General features: G+C 36.9%; 1 protein-coding gene across 5 annotated transcripts in view; it reads left to right on the top strand.

The window, feature by feature from the left end:
* Positions 1–6,183: 6,183 nt before the first annotated feature.
* The window catches only part of LOC124149866 (retinoic acid receptor gamma-like), a 103,923-nt gene continuing 92,788 nt past the window's right edge, over positions 6,184–17,318 (top strand). For all 5 annotated transcript variants that reach the window (XM_046521695.2, XM_046521694.2, XM_046521693.2 and 2 more), the window contains exon 1: positions 6,184–6,291. The gene's annotated coding sequence lies outside the window, so the exon portion shown is untranslated. The remainder of the gene's footprint in view (positions 6,292–17,318) is intronic.

Genomic DNA, 17,318 nt, shown 5'->3' with positions numbered 1-17,318 from the left:
CCCTATTCTTGGGAATTATCTCCCCTTTGACCATTTGAAAACAAAGCTGATGCCTATTCATGTCCCAATCTCATCAAAATCAGATCTTAGTTCTCGCTACCGCTAAACAAAGCTTTGTTTAGCGGTAGCGAGAACTAAGATCTGATTTTAATGAGATTGATTCATGTCCATAATAAGGTCGGACATCGCTGTACGAAGCAAGCAATAAAAATCGTTCTAGTCGTTCTACCTATTATTGTTTTATAAAGAACATTACTTCAATCACCCCAAACTTTCAAAATCTCTCTCCGCTAGAATATATAGCGAGTGTGTGTGTGTGTGTGTGTGTGTGTGTGTGTGTGTGTGTGTGTGGTACTGGTGGGTTCAGGCTGTAAAGGCACCGATTTTCTCAGGTGAAAACGGCACCTCATATTTGTAAGAACGATGTATATAGTCCTACATACGCTTTATTCATTGGTGATGTTCATTTATTCTTTATCCTGTTTTATTTATCATTGTAATATATCACCACAAGTATCATTGTCATCGGACAATGTTTCATAGATTTCACATTCCACGGAATTTTATGACACTGATCCATGAACCAAAGAAAATATAAAAGATTTATATTAAAATTATGTACTGCGATGAACACCAATGATGTTCGTGGAGGAGGAGTAGCGGTGATAGTCGTACTGACGTCATTTGATTCTGATGTCATGGTAAGCAAGACGTCACATTGTTTGTAAAGCATTGTGATGCAATTTCATTGTAGCAATATGTCCTAGGATATCTCCAGTGAAAGCCAGTTTTTGGTGATAAATAGAGAATCTCACCCAAGTGTCTGTTGATATCAAATATATCAACACAATTTGATAAAAGTGAAAAACTCCGAGGCTTCCCGAGCGTCACCCAAGTGATATCTCCTGTGGTAGCCAGTTTTGGGTGATAAATCGCAGTCAATATGTATTTTGAACAACCCCGCAATATGACATTACAGTTGTTTGCAAACATACGTTGTTGTGACGTCGTTATTGTCTACTTTGACAAACAATCAAACGATGGAATAAGTGGCGGGAACTAGCCAGTCAAAATTGTAACAGCACTTGTATACTTGAAGTGGCAAATAGTGTTACAATAAACAAGGAGGATAAACTTACGGAAGCTGATGAGTAATATTTTACCACACTTCACACACCAAGGACACATTGAATGTAGGCTGTGCCTACCGAATCTTGTGGTAAAAAGGTATCTGCAGTTCGAGTGGTTAATATAAACCATCTTATAACGTCTGGCATGGGGCGGTCGATCCTTCGCTCTCCGGGCAGACGCTCTATCCACTACATCACGGAGGTGATCTCCAATAGCCCAAAACACTATTGCGATGTGACTGTAATTGCGGTACAACCACTGCAGGTATTGAGATAGTGTGTATCTTTACCTTCATTACATACCCTCGATTATCTCGTGTAGTATATTTCTAGTGCATGCACAGGCATATGTGGTACTGACAAACCACGAATCATAACCAGGGCGCATCTCGGATCCTTGCTGATCTAAGGGACGCTAATCTGCACAGCGAAATGTCATGGCTTAGACGACGATATCTGTGTAATTTGAAGTAATGGTTTGTTTGTTTTGTTTAACGCCGCACGGGGCAATGTTCTGCTAAGTGATGACCGCCTGTAAATATTCGAGTCCGGTACAGACACATCAGTGACTGTAATGAGCGATCACAATCCAACGCTGTGGAGGTGTGGATGTCCCGGGCCGGAATCACCAATGTCAGCCAGCCTAACCTCCCGATACCCCGCTCCATTCAGTCGCCTCTTACAACACCTACACGTAACACAAATAACAGTCAAATATGGTTTCATCTTACGCCACGGACTTGGTCAAACTCCGATATTCATTTTAGCAATATTTGAGCTCGAAAACTCGCATGTGAAAGAAATACAAGTTTAGTTGTCGGCCATGTCAAAACATTTTCACACCAATGTTTCAAAGTTTTCCTTTTATTTAAATTTTACAGTTCCAACGGGTAAAAAAACCAGTCCTCATACTCCATCCTTTTTATAGATCAGAGGGGTACACAATGTACGTGATCTATACCTACCAACACGCATCTAAAACCAAAGTCTTATTATTTAACCGGTGATCCATTTGGTTAGCCATCTATCAAATTCAACAACTTTGAAGGAATATGTGTTTTAACAATTGAAATGAAAAATAATGACATAACCGCCCACCCCCATCCTCGACAATACAGCCACACACACTGCACTATTTAGTAAATGCAGGCATCACAATATCAGGCATGGGGGTTTTACAATTCTCGAACCTTAGCTAGATACAGAACAAGTGTACACTGACGTTTCAGTTGGCTTAAAAAATAATTTACTTGACAAATATACATGATCATAAAACCGTTTGATTACTATCCAACCAGCCAGACGGGTGTTTCATTGTCAGCACAAATTGTTAATTGAGTGAGAGAGTTGGGGTTTCAGTTGTAACATCGTCTGTCACTTAATAATGGGCGTTACCCAAAGTGATTAATACAGATGTTTACCACTTTGGTGAAACCCATGAGGACAAATCGAACCGCTACTAATGAAGTTATTTAGTGCGTTGCCAGTGTCCCTCGTGGAATTAACAGGTATCGTCAATATCCAAGAAACGTACTCCCCTGCCCAACCATACCTGCTCTTTACAAGGGCAGTGAATTTCCTCTCCTAAGAAAAGTTCTACTTATAATACATGAGAGTTTTCGCAATATTAGACTTCAAAATATATTACCTCACGCAATATGAACAGTTTAAGGAGTTACACTACACAACCAGATTCTCGAAAAGCGTTCTGCGACAAAACTTGTTCCGTTGTGAAAAGAGTTTGACATGTGGAGTGGAAAGGGTTCAATGGGTTGTTAAGGGTTGTGGTCTTTCAGCCCTAATAATTTCATAACCGTTAAATATTGAAACTTCATATTTCGAAAAAGTATTCTTTCATGAATTATTTTAAATTCTTAATATATTTGAATGCTAAAGTATTGTACGAACTGGCGAATAATGCAATCCATTCAAATGCTTTGTTTCTCAGGCATATTTTTCTTACACCTTTTCTGACAGCTATCAGTTGTTTAGCGAGTAAAGGGTTGATATTTCGCGACAGAGCTCTTTGGTGTTTTTGCTTTAACACTTTTTCAGCATTGAAAAGGTTTGGGCATAAATGTTTAGAGTTCGAGAAATATTGGAAACTGCTATACACTGAAACGATGTTTGCAAACTTACCTCTCGCAGAGGAAAACGTTCGCTTCCCTCGTGGAAAGATTGCATCCCGTACGCGATCACAGGGGTGCGTTGGCCAGGTAGGTTAGATCGCTGGCTATATGTGCTGGCGATTAAGTGCCTCACCCTGGGAGTGTGGGTTCGAATCCCGTATAGGACTCAACCTGAAAAACGTACTAGCATGTATACTTTACTAAGAAAATACGACCCCACATATACCATTTGTTACATTTAACCACTTTCTAAAAGGCATTGTGTATTCATTTCTTTATAGATGATTTCAAATTCATTAATTTTCAAGCAACTGTTTATGTTGTCTGCAAGCGTTGACCGTATATTGCTTGTCATAAAAGGCGACTGTGCTTGTCGTATGATTGTCTGGTCCAGACTCGATTATTTACAGACCACCGTCATTTAGCTGGAATATTGCTGAGTGCGGCGTTAAACAACAAACAAAATCATTCCTGTTGGAGGTGTACAGCTTTATTGTCAACGTTGAGTGGTTTGTTGTGTACACTGTCATAGAAAATCAGTTTGAACATTCATATAGTCGTTAACAAACTTGATTGATTATCAGTTGTGTTTAAAATTATCTGATCTCAGTTACTGTTACATTTGAATATATTTAAAATACGTTGGACATAAATTACATAACACGCAGGATAGGGGACAATGATTACTCGTTTAAGATTTTATAAAAGAAATCATCTCTGAGATTATCCTATTGATTGTCAATCAATTCACCCGTGAAGATCCGGGGTAGAATATAGGTCTTCAGCAACCCATGCATGCTGTAAATGGCGACTATGCTTGTCGTAAGAGGCGACTAACGGGATCGTGTGGTCAGGTTCGCTTACTTGGTTGATGCATGTCATCGTATTCCAAATGCGTGGTTCGATTCTCATGATGTCAATCACAGGCTTGTCTGTTCCAGACTCGATTGTTTACAGACCGCCGTCATATAGCTGGAATATTGCTGAGTCCGGCGTAAAACAACAAACCAACAATCAAACTGAATCAGTGTATTACTCGCCCGCCTTAGAGATTACTGGCCAGAGGATGTTGACATGACAGCTGTGTGGTACACTGTGTGTCGCCCACACGTATATAGTGTAGTCATAGGTAGAGCGACAGTGAACCCCGCAAAACACACATGCAACCATAAGATTAAAAAACACATGACTGAACTCACAGGAGAATGAGTTTTGTATCTCCAATACAGTGCTTCAATCTGTAGCCCTTGCGCAAATTATGTTTATCTTCTTAAGGAAAATGAACGAGGGGTTTTGTAACTGGCAAAGCTGAAAATGTATAAAAGAATTTGAAATAAACGTCATTTTCCCTTTGTCGAACAAATCTGCAAAAACACTGTATTGGATCAAATGAATGCTGAATATGAATGTTTTTTGTTTTTTATTTAATACCGCACACAGCAAATGTGTATTCCAGCCATGTTTTTGACGACAGCCTGTACACTGGACCAGATACGCCAGTGACTGGTCATCTAGTCTCCTGTTTATTTAGACTCATTTAACCCGAACCTCCAAATGAGAGACTTTCTTTAGGATTTGTGATTTGGTGCAAGCACTGGAATCTGATTAGGATGTGAATGTAACGAATGTAACGAGTGTAACGGATGTACCAATTTATACGAAAACTATCAAACCTCTCTGTCTCCCTCCCACTTTTCCTAAGCACTTGAAGAAAGGTGTTTCATTGTAATATGAAAATCGTACATTTAGAAAGATAATCACGTGATGTCCTTCTTGTCATACTTTTATGCGCCAATCTCAGAAGCGATCATAAAATCTTCACAGGTTGTGGTATCTTGTTTTTCGGTGCTGTGCCACTTCGCGCTTAATATCGTTTCGACTCGTGCCCTTCCGGGGCAGTTCTGGTAGTTCACGGATGAGAAAGAGTGTAGAAGTAGAATTTGTAACATCAGGAAATATCTGACTTCAGCTTAATGGTATGACTGTATATAATTTGCTTACAGAATATGATAAGGGAATAAAATCAATGATAAAGGACACATATATAAAATACGGAAAAAATGGGACAGTACCCAAAAGTCAATGTGTTTGCGTTAATGGTGAAATTGAATGAAATGTTTGATGGTACTCATTAAATAAATAATTTATTGGCTACAGCTGGGGGAAAATAGATTGTTCTCAAAAGCACCTTCACTCCCAAAATAAAGCGCAGTGGGGGCGCCATGACCCAAATTTGTCTGTTATAGTAGTTTGTGAACAAAAACGTCAAAGCATATGCAGAAAATGTTATAACCCCAAAACTCCCCAAACATTTAAACATTGGCCACATCAACAACATTTAGGGAATAACTTGCTTAAATTAGTATTGAGTTAGTTCAACTGATTTTTATTATTTTGGATAAGGATATAACTATTTTTATCTGATTTAAAAAAAAAGTAGAACTAGGGATATTTAATAATTTATATGTGTAAATGGTACACACGTGTATACATATACGCCATAGCAAGGAGAATTAGAATCATTAGTCGAAAACATCAACATTGATTAGATTTCGAAGTAAAATACATCAAAAGAATGAAAAGTTACATTATCATCTTCATTCATAAGATTTTGTAAATGTAGAAATTATTCCAATCAGCTGTTAAAGTGTCATAACCAAATGCGCATCTCATGTAAACACGGCGGAACTAGGTCACGACGACCCGGCGCAGTGATTCTCGGTTTTAGGTCAAATTATTACGTAACAATCAAGCCCAAACGTTTACTCATTCGGGGATTTTATCATATTATATTTTACAATTCCGAATAAAACTAGTTCCGTATGTGATATAACATAGACGTGGATCATTTCTTAAGTATCGGATAACACATTTTCTGTATTGATATTGAGAACTATTTTTCTCTGGGTCAGCGGACGTGTAACGTAGATGGGGAGAGAATGGCCACTGGTTGCCGTCTGAAAAAGTACGATTGTCAGTTTACTGCGGGTAGGAGAGTTTTTCTTGTCAAAACCATCTGAACAGCTTCGGAGGTAGGTGGTATTTACTAGTTCGCGAGTATTAATGTGGCATGTCTCAGATATGGGCTCGCTTATTTTGCAAAACAGCCTAAATGTTCCCACGGGTGGAGCGAGTCGGAGGCGAAATCATCCGAAAAAGTCCCACATCCATATAGGCCTGCAGTCGTGGGTCCGATCATACAGTCTATATTTAGATATATATTTCCCAAACATGCACATTACTGATACTGTAGTCCCCAGTGTGGTTTAATACAATTCAAACATGTTTAATGCAAGTATTTTAAAGGCTGTAATAAATGTTTATAATTAATTTTACTCGCTATTTTATATTTTTAAAGAATTTGATCTACATTAATGGAAATGCTCATCGCATGTTGTTTTCGCGCACTTGTCACGTGTGTACGTTTATATATATATATATATATATTCACACAGATATCTATACGTGTATTGCATTTCTTGATAGTTAAATTCCTAACCTTTAAAATGTTAATGAACATTTTAGTGAAAACATGAAAATACCTACAGCAGCCTTTAGATAAGATTTCTTTTAGTTTAGAAGAAATAATCTATCTACAGTACAGTACTTAATAATTTTTTTATCTACATTTCTAAGAAGTTGATGAATGACAAAGTTGACACGATGTATGGATAACAATTTCTTTATTTTACTGTAATGCCTGACAACGATAAAGTGATCTATACCGAAACATCCCCATTACAGTAAAATAAAGAGCTAGGTTGTTCTAAATAAATTGTGTCTTCTTAGACATGTTAGAAAATAGATCAAAAAAATATTTTAATTTGGACAAATTGCATATTGTTATTAGACTATATCAGTTATTGTTGTCTGCTTGACATATAAGTATTATTAAATATGCTACATAAAATCAAATGAGTTTGAAGATATGGACATTGTTTTACTGTGTTTTTTGTGATATAGAATTAGTCCTTAATTTGAAACAGCTAATCATGCTAATAGGTAGATTATGGTTTTATTTGAAATGCCATTCAACTTAGATTGGTATGTTTATGTCTCACAAATAACAACCTGCATAACGATTATCATCAATATCAATAAATATGATAAAATTTAGATGATTTTGTCTCATAAACTTCATGAGTTTTCTTCACAGTCCACAATGACATATGTCATCATCTCTCTCATAGACTCCTTTATCTTCATGAATTATGCCACTGACATTCTTACGAAGTTGTGTCATCTGTTGATATCAAGATGGAAGGAACTGTTTTCTCTTTAATTTTGATTTTATTCCATGTGTTTACGTGTTGTGTTGGTGGATCTGTAAACAGCATAGTAATAGTAGAACATTTAAATAGTCAGAGAAAAATGGTTTTGACTGGAGAAATTGTTTGATCTTACTGTAGTTTGCACCATTGACTGATACAGAATGACAATCTTGATTGATGAATTGTAGTTAAAAGTATAAATGAGTGGCCATTAATTTCATAGTGGCCATTAATTTCATAGTTTTGTATGAATGTCATTGGTATGGGAAAAATAATCTTTCCAAATGGATGAGCCAGCCTTTCCTTTCCCAACTTAGAAAAATATAATTTAGATAATCTTTCCAAATGGATGAGCCAGCCTTTCCTTTCCCAACTTAGAAAAATATAATTTAGATTGTTTTTTTTTGGAAGTTACTTTATAACTATCACAAACCTCTATGCCTGTTACTGTTAGTATCTTTGAATTCAGTATTTTCAACAATAAAACCAAGTAGATTTACAATCAGCAGGTATTAATGCCATATTGTTCATAATGTATTTTATATAATTTAAATTTTCAGTTATTTGTTTGGTCAGTTGGTAAACACATTCTTGTCATTCATCCATACATTACAGTTTAATTAAGATTTCTTAGGCTTTGTGTTGAATTCTGTTGGGTCATTTCAATATATGCACATGTCAATGACTGCAAGACTGGCATATCTACTTAATAATCTTATTGAATGATTACATAAGTGTAGATAGTCTATGATGTAACATTTCCTTTACAAATCCAGATAGGTAGGTAATATTTCATAATTAGGGCTATAGTTGAAGGGTTACATGTCTTGATTGAATAATGAACACTGGTGGCTTTACAAGGATCATTTATGTCATTTCACAATCAAGGTACAGTAGTTATTTCTTGTCTGAGCTGTTGACATGGTTGACAACCTCATTGTTATTGAACACACACACACACAAACACACACACACATATAGTAATTAAAAAAATCAGTCACTGGTAAAATACTTGGTTACCATGGTTACTGGAAATGCAAGTATTTTGTTTTCCAAGGTCTCAGTTTGGGATGCAGGGGTCATTTTTATGATCCCCTGAAGTCTAAAAGATTATGTCATTTACTGACCAAAGGAAGACAAATAACTGAATATTTAGCATGTTTAGGAGAGAGAAAGAGTTAAAATAATACTTGATATAAACTCTTGATTATATGAATGAGTAGAACATGCGATTCTTAAACCAGATAAATATGAAAGTTGTCTGATAGAATGTTTGGCTGCTGAAGTTGGTTCTAAATTAACAAACATGGCTACAATGTATGAGTGAGTGTTGGAAGGAAATTGACGAAATTGACACAAGAAATAGTGTGATGTTTCCTGACGTCTTTCATGCATTGTGCCAATCTGTTTGACCGAGTTTGCTGGATAATTATGAAAAGATGGATCATCTGGATAATTGAATAATATGGAGCTCCTCACATGGAACAAAGAGTTTGTTCTACCAGTGTTCCTGCTGGCTTTCGAAACTGCCAGTTGCTGTAGACTACAAATTTCCAGTGACATCTCCTCTCCCCCATTTTTGTCAGTCCCACCTTTGAACAAATGAAAAAAAATGTAAAACAGTTACCCGATTTTGATTCTTTCAACAACATGTTCAATGCAGTATACATTGGTGACATCTCTGAAGTAATTTTGTTAGATCCCCAAATCAGTCACACAAAGTTCCATCACAATTTTCTTTTTGGGGAATGACCGCCTCCGTGGTCTAGTTGTAGAGCGTCCGCCCAGAGAGCGGAAGGTCCGGGGTTCAATCGCCGGCCGCGTCATACCAAAAGACGTTTAAAGATGGTACTTGTTGTTACCCTGTCTGGCGCTCGGCATTAAAGGGCTAAAACAAGGACTGGTTGGCTCGGAGTCAGTATACTGTGTCTGAGTGAGTATTCATGTTAAACTGCGGCATGGTATCTCAGTGTGCTGGCACTATAAATCGGCATCAGTCCGGACTAGTACAAGCAGCCACACACTCACGTGCATGCACATCGCTATATAAGTGCAATAATCTTGGACGCGACGTTAAACCCCATTTCAACTAACCTCACCTTTTTGGGGAATATTTCAATTTGGTTTGAGACTACAAATAGATATGTTTGTTTATTTGTTGTTTAACGCCGCACTCAGCAATATTCCAGTTAATGAAGGCGGTCTGTAAATAATTGAATCTGGACCGGACAGTCCAGTGATTGACATCATGAACATCGATGACATGCATCAACCAAGTCACCGAGCCTGACCACTGGATCCCGTTTGTCGCCTTTTACGACAAGATAGTCGCCTTTTTGGCAAGCATGGGTTGCTGAAGACCTATTCTACCCTGGATCTTCACGGGTCACAAATAGATATGTAACCTTGAAGCAAAGTGAAATGTTATTTCCTTGCACTGAACATAGACAGCGGGGAACCATGATGATAAAAGACAAACTGACTTCATTCGAAAAATAACCGGTATTGATTATGGCCGATGTTTTGTTCAAAACAAAGATTTATAAGGTACTTCATTTGCCGTCCACTGAGACTGACATTCACATGAATTACCGATCCAAGCCTAGTTTTGCTAATGACGTCACTCTGAGTGACTTTCTTCATCAATATCAAAAGAAAACAGACTTCAGTCAAATGTTATGTTGTCATAATAGTACAGGAAATAATAATGTTAGAAGCAAGTGATTGTTGATGATGATGACAGCTGGCGATTAAAATATCCAAACATAGCGAATGAAATTGGCACTTGTCCTATAGTCCTTACCAATCTGCCCAATAGTTAAAAAAAATCCTGGTATCATAAGGACTTGTAGAAACATGCTCTTTTTAGGGGTTTTGCTGTATGAATATCATCATTATAAGGACTAGTGGACTGAAACTGTCAGTTTCTATCACTGTGTTAAGGGTATATCTCCTATCTCTGTCAAACCAAAAGAAATGAATCCCAACTTATTTGAAGCAGATTACTCACAGAAAACTACAAATGTAAGACTCATAGTAAATTTGGTTGATGACACCAGGTGTTAGAGAAACAGATGAACATGTTGTGCCCTACTGGAAGCATCCCTCATACGTCAAGGTCGCTATGTATCATAAATAGTTGGCCGAAGATAAAAATGCCTTGCATTCTACAATCAAATACAGCTATTGTCACTACTGCTGTCTTTAATCTGGGTTGTTTTGAGGAAAGAAACTTTAAGCAATAGATTGGGTTCTGGAAATGTTAATTGGTTCCTAAGGTAAAGTTGATAGGCTCCAAGGGAATAAACTAGTTGGAACAGATACAAATGAGCTGAACGTCACAAACAGAGATCAAGGTTACTGTCTTACTGTTGGACATGTTGGACACAATGCTATCATCACCATCTGAAACTTCAGTTTTCAAAATGGGTCACTTCATGCATTACTTCAACAAAAAGCTGAGTTGCTTGTAAGGTGTTGATCAGATGTTGGTTTGTTGTGTCCTGCCAAAATGTTACAAGGCATTGCAAGCATTTGCTGTAACACAGTGTATTTCTCTTGTGGTAGCCAATAGTAAGTAAAGAGCAGTTACAAGTTATTTATGTGTAGGGCTAATCTTTTAGTCCACTTTTCCGGCAAGGTTCTAATTTAAAATTATGCTTGAGAAATGTTGAGACATTCAAACTCTAGATTGAAAATACTTTGTGTAAGTGATTTGTAAATTCTCAGTGTTGTGTCTTATTAAAGTAAAGTAATTCATATTGTCACATTTATCATCATGTGTCTGTTGTCAGGGTGAACATTATGATCATTATGATGACGTCAAATTGAAGATACATATATTATTATTTTTCAAAACATCCCAAAAATCTCTGCCACACCATCTTGATTGTCACACATGAAAATTAAATAATTTTCAAATATCAACAAACATCCTCAAATTGGGAGGTGGAAAACCTGTTTTGCCTGTTAAGTCACAGTGACCATGTGTTAAAATGAAATTAAAGCAATACATAATGGGAAGCTCTCCGAAGTTGCTCCTTTCATGTGCAGAAGCCAATTGCTTTACAGTCATCAATCTTAGAAGGTGTCTGGTTATGGCTGACCGCCAGCTTGTCTAATAGCTGTAGTGGTCACTGGATGGTGAACACAGGCCTGTAATTACACCAAGCACATGCTTTGCATTCCAGTCATATGTGCACATATACCACGCTGTAATAGTCATAAAGAAGAACTCAGGGCCATGTAGTGCATACTTGATTCATTGAACATCCCTTTCTGCTTTGAGTGATGCAGAAGGTTTTTGGAGCTCTTTGACTCCATTTTGTTACCCTGGCACGTGTAGTGATCCTCCGGGTAGTATTGACATGAAACCCTAGTTGCACCATACAAAACCAGGTTGCACTCGGGTCCCATAAATTTATATAAGTTGAAACATTGATGCATAAACTAGTTAAATAAATATAATCACAGAATTTGATGATTGTGTCATGATTTTACTAAAATGTATGATATATTGCTGTAAAACGTAATAGGGACATGTGCACATACTTGAAGTACCCACATTTTGATGACATCAAACCCAAGAAAGCATGACAAATTACACAACATAGGGATTAGTGATGTAGTATGGTGATTAAGGGTTAGTGGTTTTGAGTGTGTTCAATGATCAATGTTGTGTGGAAAAGTAAGGGTCAGTCAGACACAAATTGGATTTTTTTACATGCACTAGGTGCACTTGTGCATGTTTTGCATTGCTAAATCAAGCCCTGACATGGTGTAGCTGAAAATTGGTTTGTCATAATTCTTCATGGAACTTGGCCCAAAAGCCTACAGTTGTGAGGCATTGTGGTGATTAAGTCATCTTGAGATTTTGATTGTTTTTATTGGTTGTTTTCACAGTTCTTGGAAACATGTTGGATGTAGAAATAGAATCAGTTGAAGGTTCAGTGTGTTTCTAAAACTTATCTCTATTATATCAACACCATTTAAGATTTCTACACAACACCAAAAGTTGTACTTTAATACAATTCCCATTACCATGATGACTCACACAATTCCCGTTGAGACACACTAATAAATTTACAAATTACTTAACCATTATTCATGTTGTCTTTACCTGTGAAATTCTGTATTTATTGCACCAAAAGCATTTCAAATAGGCACTTTGAATACTCCCTTCAGTCCTCTACCTAATGAAAATACACTTTCGTTTTGAATTACCAGATAAATATGTTTTTTTGAAAATTTTCATTATGAATGTATTATAATAGCTTCATTGCACATAGTGTTCTGGCCCCACTAAGCACTGACAAGTCTTTGTTGTACAGCCAAAGCAAACATGTTTTATTATGACATGCCTTAACAGAAGAATATACATGATTTAGGTACAGACAATGATACAGGAACAATTGTATCTGTCAGGGGAAGTATATGATGGGATGACAGAGCCTGCATTGTGGACACATACAATAGACAAAGTGGGTGGTAACAAACAACCCTGTTGTGTCCCATCGTGAGGATCCAATAACCCAGTGGCCATTTATGAGGTAGATGTTCAGTGGCATTTTGGAGGTGTATGTACACATTTTATATTATGCATGAAGATTGCTTTTTTAGTGTTTATCATGTTTATATTTTCTAGTTTTATAAATGATTTCATTTAGATAAAATAAGATGGATAAGAAAGTACTTTACTATCCAAAGGAAAATTTGTTTTCCATCATTTTCCAAATGTGATGACAATGAAGTTTATAAAAAATATACCTTTGAAATATAATGTATTGATTTATGATTGTATGGCCAAAGAAAGGAAGTGTACAGAAGTACATTCTAGAAACTTCCAGAAATATAATAAAAAAACCAAAGAAACAAAACATGATCATGATGATAAATACAAACATTACTTGTACATGATATACCTGGTAGATATTTTCAAGCTGTAATATTGGTGAAGCAGATTGATACTTGTTAGTGTAAAAGACTGCCTTCTCTAAAAGAGCTGTTTTTCTGCGTACAACATTTTAGACTACTGAGATGGCTTATGTGTCAAAAACTATTCTTCCTCATTTATTTTTGGTCACTTATATTGTTGATGTAATGATTCAGATTATGCAGAAATTGAAATTCAGGGTTAAGAAGTGAGTAAGTAATGATTTAAAAAAGTAAAATTATTCAGAAATTATGCTGATTAAAAAAGTAAATAGTAGATTATATAACATTTCTTCACCGCATTCCACGAAATGCAGTCTGACATGTACTCCAAAATACGAAAATACACAATAATCAGATGAAACATTTTTGTGGAACATCTGTCTTCATCATGCTTAGGATCAGAGGTTTTTGTTGCGCTAAAGTAGAGAAATGAATACCTCTAAGTGTCCTTGTACTTTTCTTTCATGGCCCTTCCTTAAAAGACAATATGCTAAAGCAGTTTATATTTTATTATAAGCTGTCCATTTTTTCATGAACCTCCCTGACAAAGTATGTTATTTTTAAGACCCTCCCCTAGTGACTGTCATGCCTTCCCCTGATTCCCTCTGACCAACACACCCCTATAATAAATTAGCAGCAATGTTAGACCTAATGTAACATTTTTGCACTAGCAGTAGCAAAAATGTTCCTTGTCCCAGGGCAAGTAAACAGTAAAGGCTAGCTTTGAGCATACGTTTTTATGCAATTTGTCTCTGAAGGCCTAAATCAGTCATTTCCCAATAAATCAACTGGAAGATCTTGAGTATCCATGACAAAGACAATATAACATGATATAAAGCATGATTTGGTAAATCTTGGCTGTGATCACCAGTCACAATGTAAATCAAAATCACTGTTACTGACTGTAACAGTGAGTGATGTCTTGGTGCAGGAAAATATATCATGTCTGTCTCTCCAAATGCAAATATGAGCAAATTCATTTTGTTTCCTTTTTCCTTTAATCATAATTTGTATATGTCTAAATAGAAATAATCGTAAATCTAATTTCTTTCATTTTTTCCTTCTGTAAATGCTTATCCTTGGACAACCAATGCTAACTTCAAACTTTTTCTTTTTTAATTCAAGATTGGGCATGTTTGAGGTCGGCAGCACTTGTTTGCTTTTCTATCTGAAGGTTCTTCCATGCTCTGATTTGAATTTGTTTGTAATTTTCTTATATAGTGTCATGTGACTCAAGGGACTCTTTATCTACAGAACATTGGGAGTCATATATTATTAATATAAATGACAAAATAATAAGAATGATTCAAATTTAGTGTTTGATGTTAACCAAAATTTGTCAGTGGTCCAATGGACCAGCACTTTGAAAAATCAACTGGTCCCCTTGCATCTCCACCAGGCACAATGTCCCTGACCAAAAAGGGTTTTATATGGTATTGCTTCATTCTAATTCAGTGTTTCGTAAATGGCAGTAAAGATGTTTACTAAATGGCAGTAATAAAGGACAAGTTAAGGCTGGTCAGAGGTTTATTTGTTTGCAACAGGTCAACTTTTCCCCTTTTCCCAGGTAGTGTGTGTAACACATCTATTAGCCACAAAACAAGTGAGCATGCATAATTAGTATGAGAAACCAGAAAAGAAGGTAACCCACTGATCCATGCACGGTTGTTTAAACTTTAAGCAAAACCAGCAAGCTAGAATCTATAGCTGAATACAAAGGCCTTACAAAATTAAATTACTTTGTTTGTCCCCAAATTAACACAATACCACTGGACTATTTATTTTTACTTGTCCTTAAGAAAATATACTAGACTTGGACCAGCAGACCAGTATGAATTTTCATTAATCTGAACATTGATTTTTGTCTGTATTTTTATCTTATGTAAACTTGAATATGTAACAGTCGGAAGGTGAAGTTGTGATGGTTAAAAAAAATTGTTTTTCACCCAATAACATTAACATGTTTTCAAAATAACAGTTAATGTCTGCTATGTATCAGGTTCAGACAAACAAGTAAACCTGATAAACATGTACCTGTGCCCCAGAAACCCTGACAAGATCATATGTGTCATAAAATATCTATGTCTATGGTTAACACCATCGATTGTCGTTCATTGCTGACAGGTGATGATACCCATGGTGGGCGTGTACTGGAGTCAGTGTGACAGACTGTGTTCACCACCAGCCAAGTGGAACATATTTCCTTGTCATTGTGATACATATCAGAAGGTGGTCAATTGCATGGTCATGCTCAAATGCTCTTGAGTAGCCTCTCGGTCACACATTCCAGATCTGGGCATGTTTGCTTCACATTAGTCAATTCCAGCACTGTCACAACAATTTTCGGCCATAACATGCTCATACAGGTGTCCATTGTGAGCGAAATGAGTCTCTTTTGGAGTGACCTTGGAAACTGACGATATGTGTCGGATCTATATTGTAGTGATCAATACATGAGGACAGAGGATTAAGGCTTGTTTGTAGATCTTGGCATGGTGATAATTTGGATATGTACAGACTGTAATGGTCAGAACAAGTGGGAGTGGGTACTCAACTTAATAGAATGTTCAGGAGGATTGTAGACCTCCAGTTTTCAAGAAGGCTTTAGAAAAGCATTGACCATGCAAAGTCTTATCCAGCTGTTACGGCTGCTCACAGCCTGGGCCATGAAGTATGTGTCGTAGGTATTAGGTGTGAAGGGTAAGGAAGATTTAATTCATTAGAATCCTAAACTTGATCCTCCCATGGGGATCCCAGGTCATCATCAGATCATAGATCCTCAGTTTCCTATGCTTGAAAGAAGAGAGATGACTAAAGAGGTTATATTAGATTTGATGGTTATGTTGACTTATACGGATTGTGTGGTTATATAGACTAATGGGGATTGGGTGGTTATATAGACCATGGAAGCCAGAGATAGATGATAATTTTGACGGAATCAGTCGTACAGGCCGTAACTGTCATTTGGAATACCCCATGTTAACCTTTTCGAGGTTGCATGATTAGAAAACACATTCCGACTGTCACTTTCATGATCTGGTAAGCGATGCTTTGATTGGTCAGATGAAAGGTCGTTCTGGCGTGACCCGTAATGGGATGTCTTCAGATCTTTGTTTAGCCATAGCCAGAACTAAGATCTGATTTTAATGAGATTGGTGGTTATATAGACTTATGGGGATTGGGTGGTCATATTGACTCATGAGGATTGTGTGGTTATATTGACTATGGGGATTGTGTGGTTATATTGACTAAACAGGATTTGGTGATTATATTGACTAATGAGGATTTGGTTGTTATGTTGACTAATGGAGATTGGATGGTTATATTGACTAATGGGGATTTGTGGTTATATTGACCATTGGGGATTGGGTGATGTCGGCAACATTGTTCATAGTTAATATTATATCCACTGGGTTTGTTATTCACAGGCTGCCATGATATAGCATTCACCTACAGGTAATACTCAGAGCTCCAGATAACTTTTTGAGCAATTGAGTTTTTACTCTCGGGTTTCTATTTTGATTAGGTTATAACATTTTTCATTGGGTAACCATAATTGTTTCACTCATCCATTCATCACTCTATTGGGTTTTTCCCAAGAAAAGTGAAAACATGTTTTAGATGTATATAACTGTTCTAAATATATAGGGGGGGGGCACGGGTGGCCCAGTCGTCTAAAGCGCTATGCTTCGCTGTGCAGAGGTGTGTCCCTTGGGCACGCCAGAAACCTATGATTGTGGGTTCGAATCCCGGTTCGCCCCGATTATGTTTCTAGGTTTGTCAGCACCATACCCGTGCTCGTGGGTTTCACCGAAGTGGTAAACGTCTGAGACCTGCATCACTTCATGCCTTCC

Source organism: Haliotis rufescens, unplaced genomic scaffold (assembly GCF_023055435.1).
Source record: "Haliotis rufescens isolate VD_foot unplaced genomic scaffold, xgHalRufe1.0.p SCAF_4, whole genome shotgun sequence".
Taxonomy (NCBI): Eukaryota; Metazoa; Mollusca; class Gastropoda; order Lepetellida; family Haliotidae; genus Haliotis; species Haliotis rufescens.
Note: the sequence above shows the minus strand (reverse complement) of the source record. Positions and strands in the feature narration are given on the sequence as shown.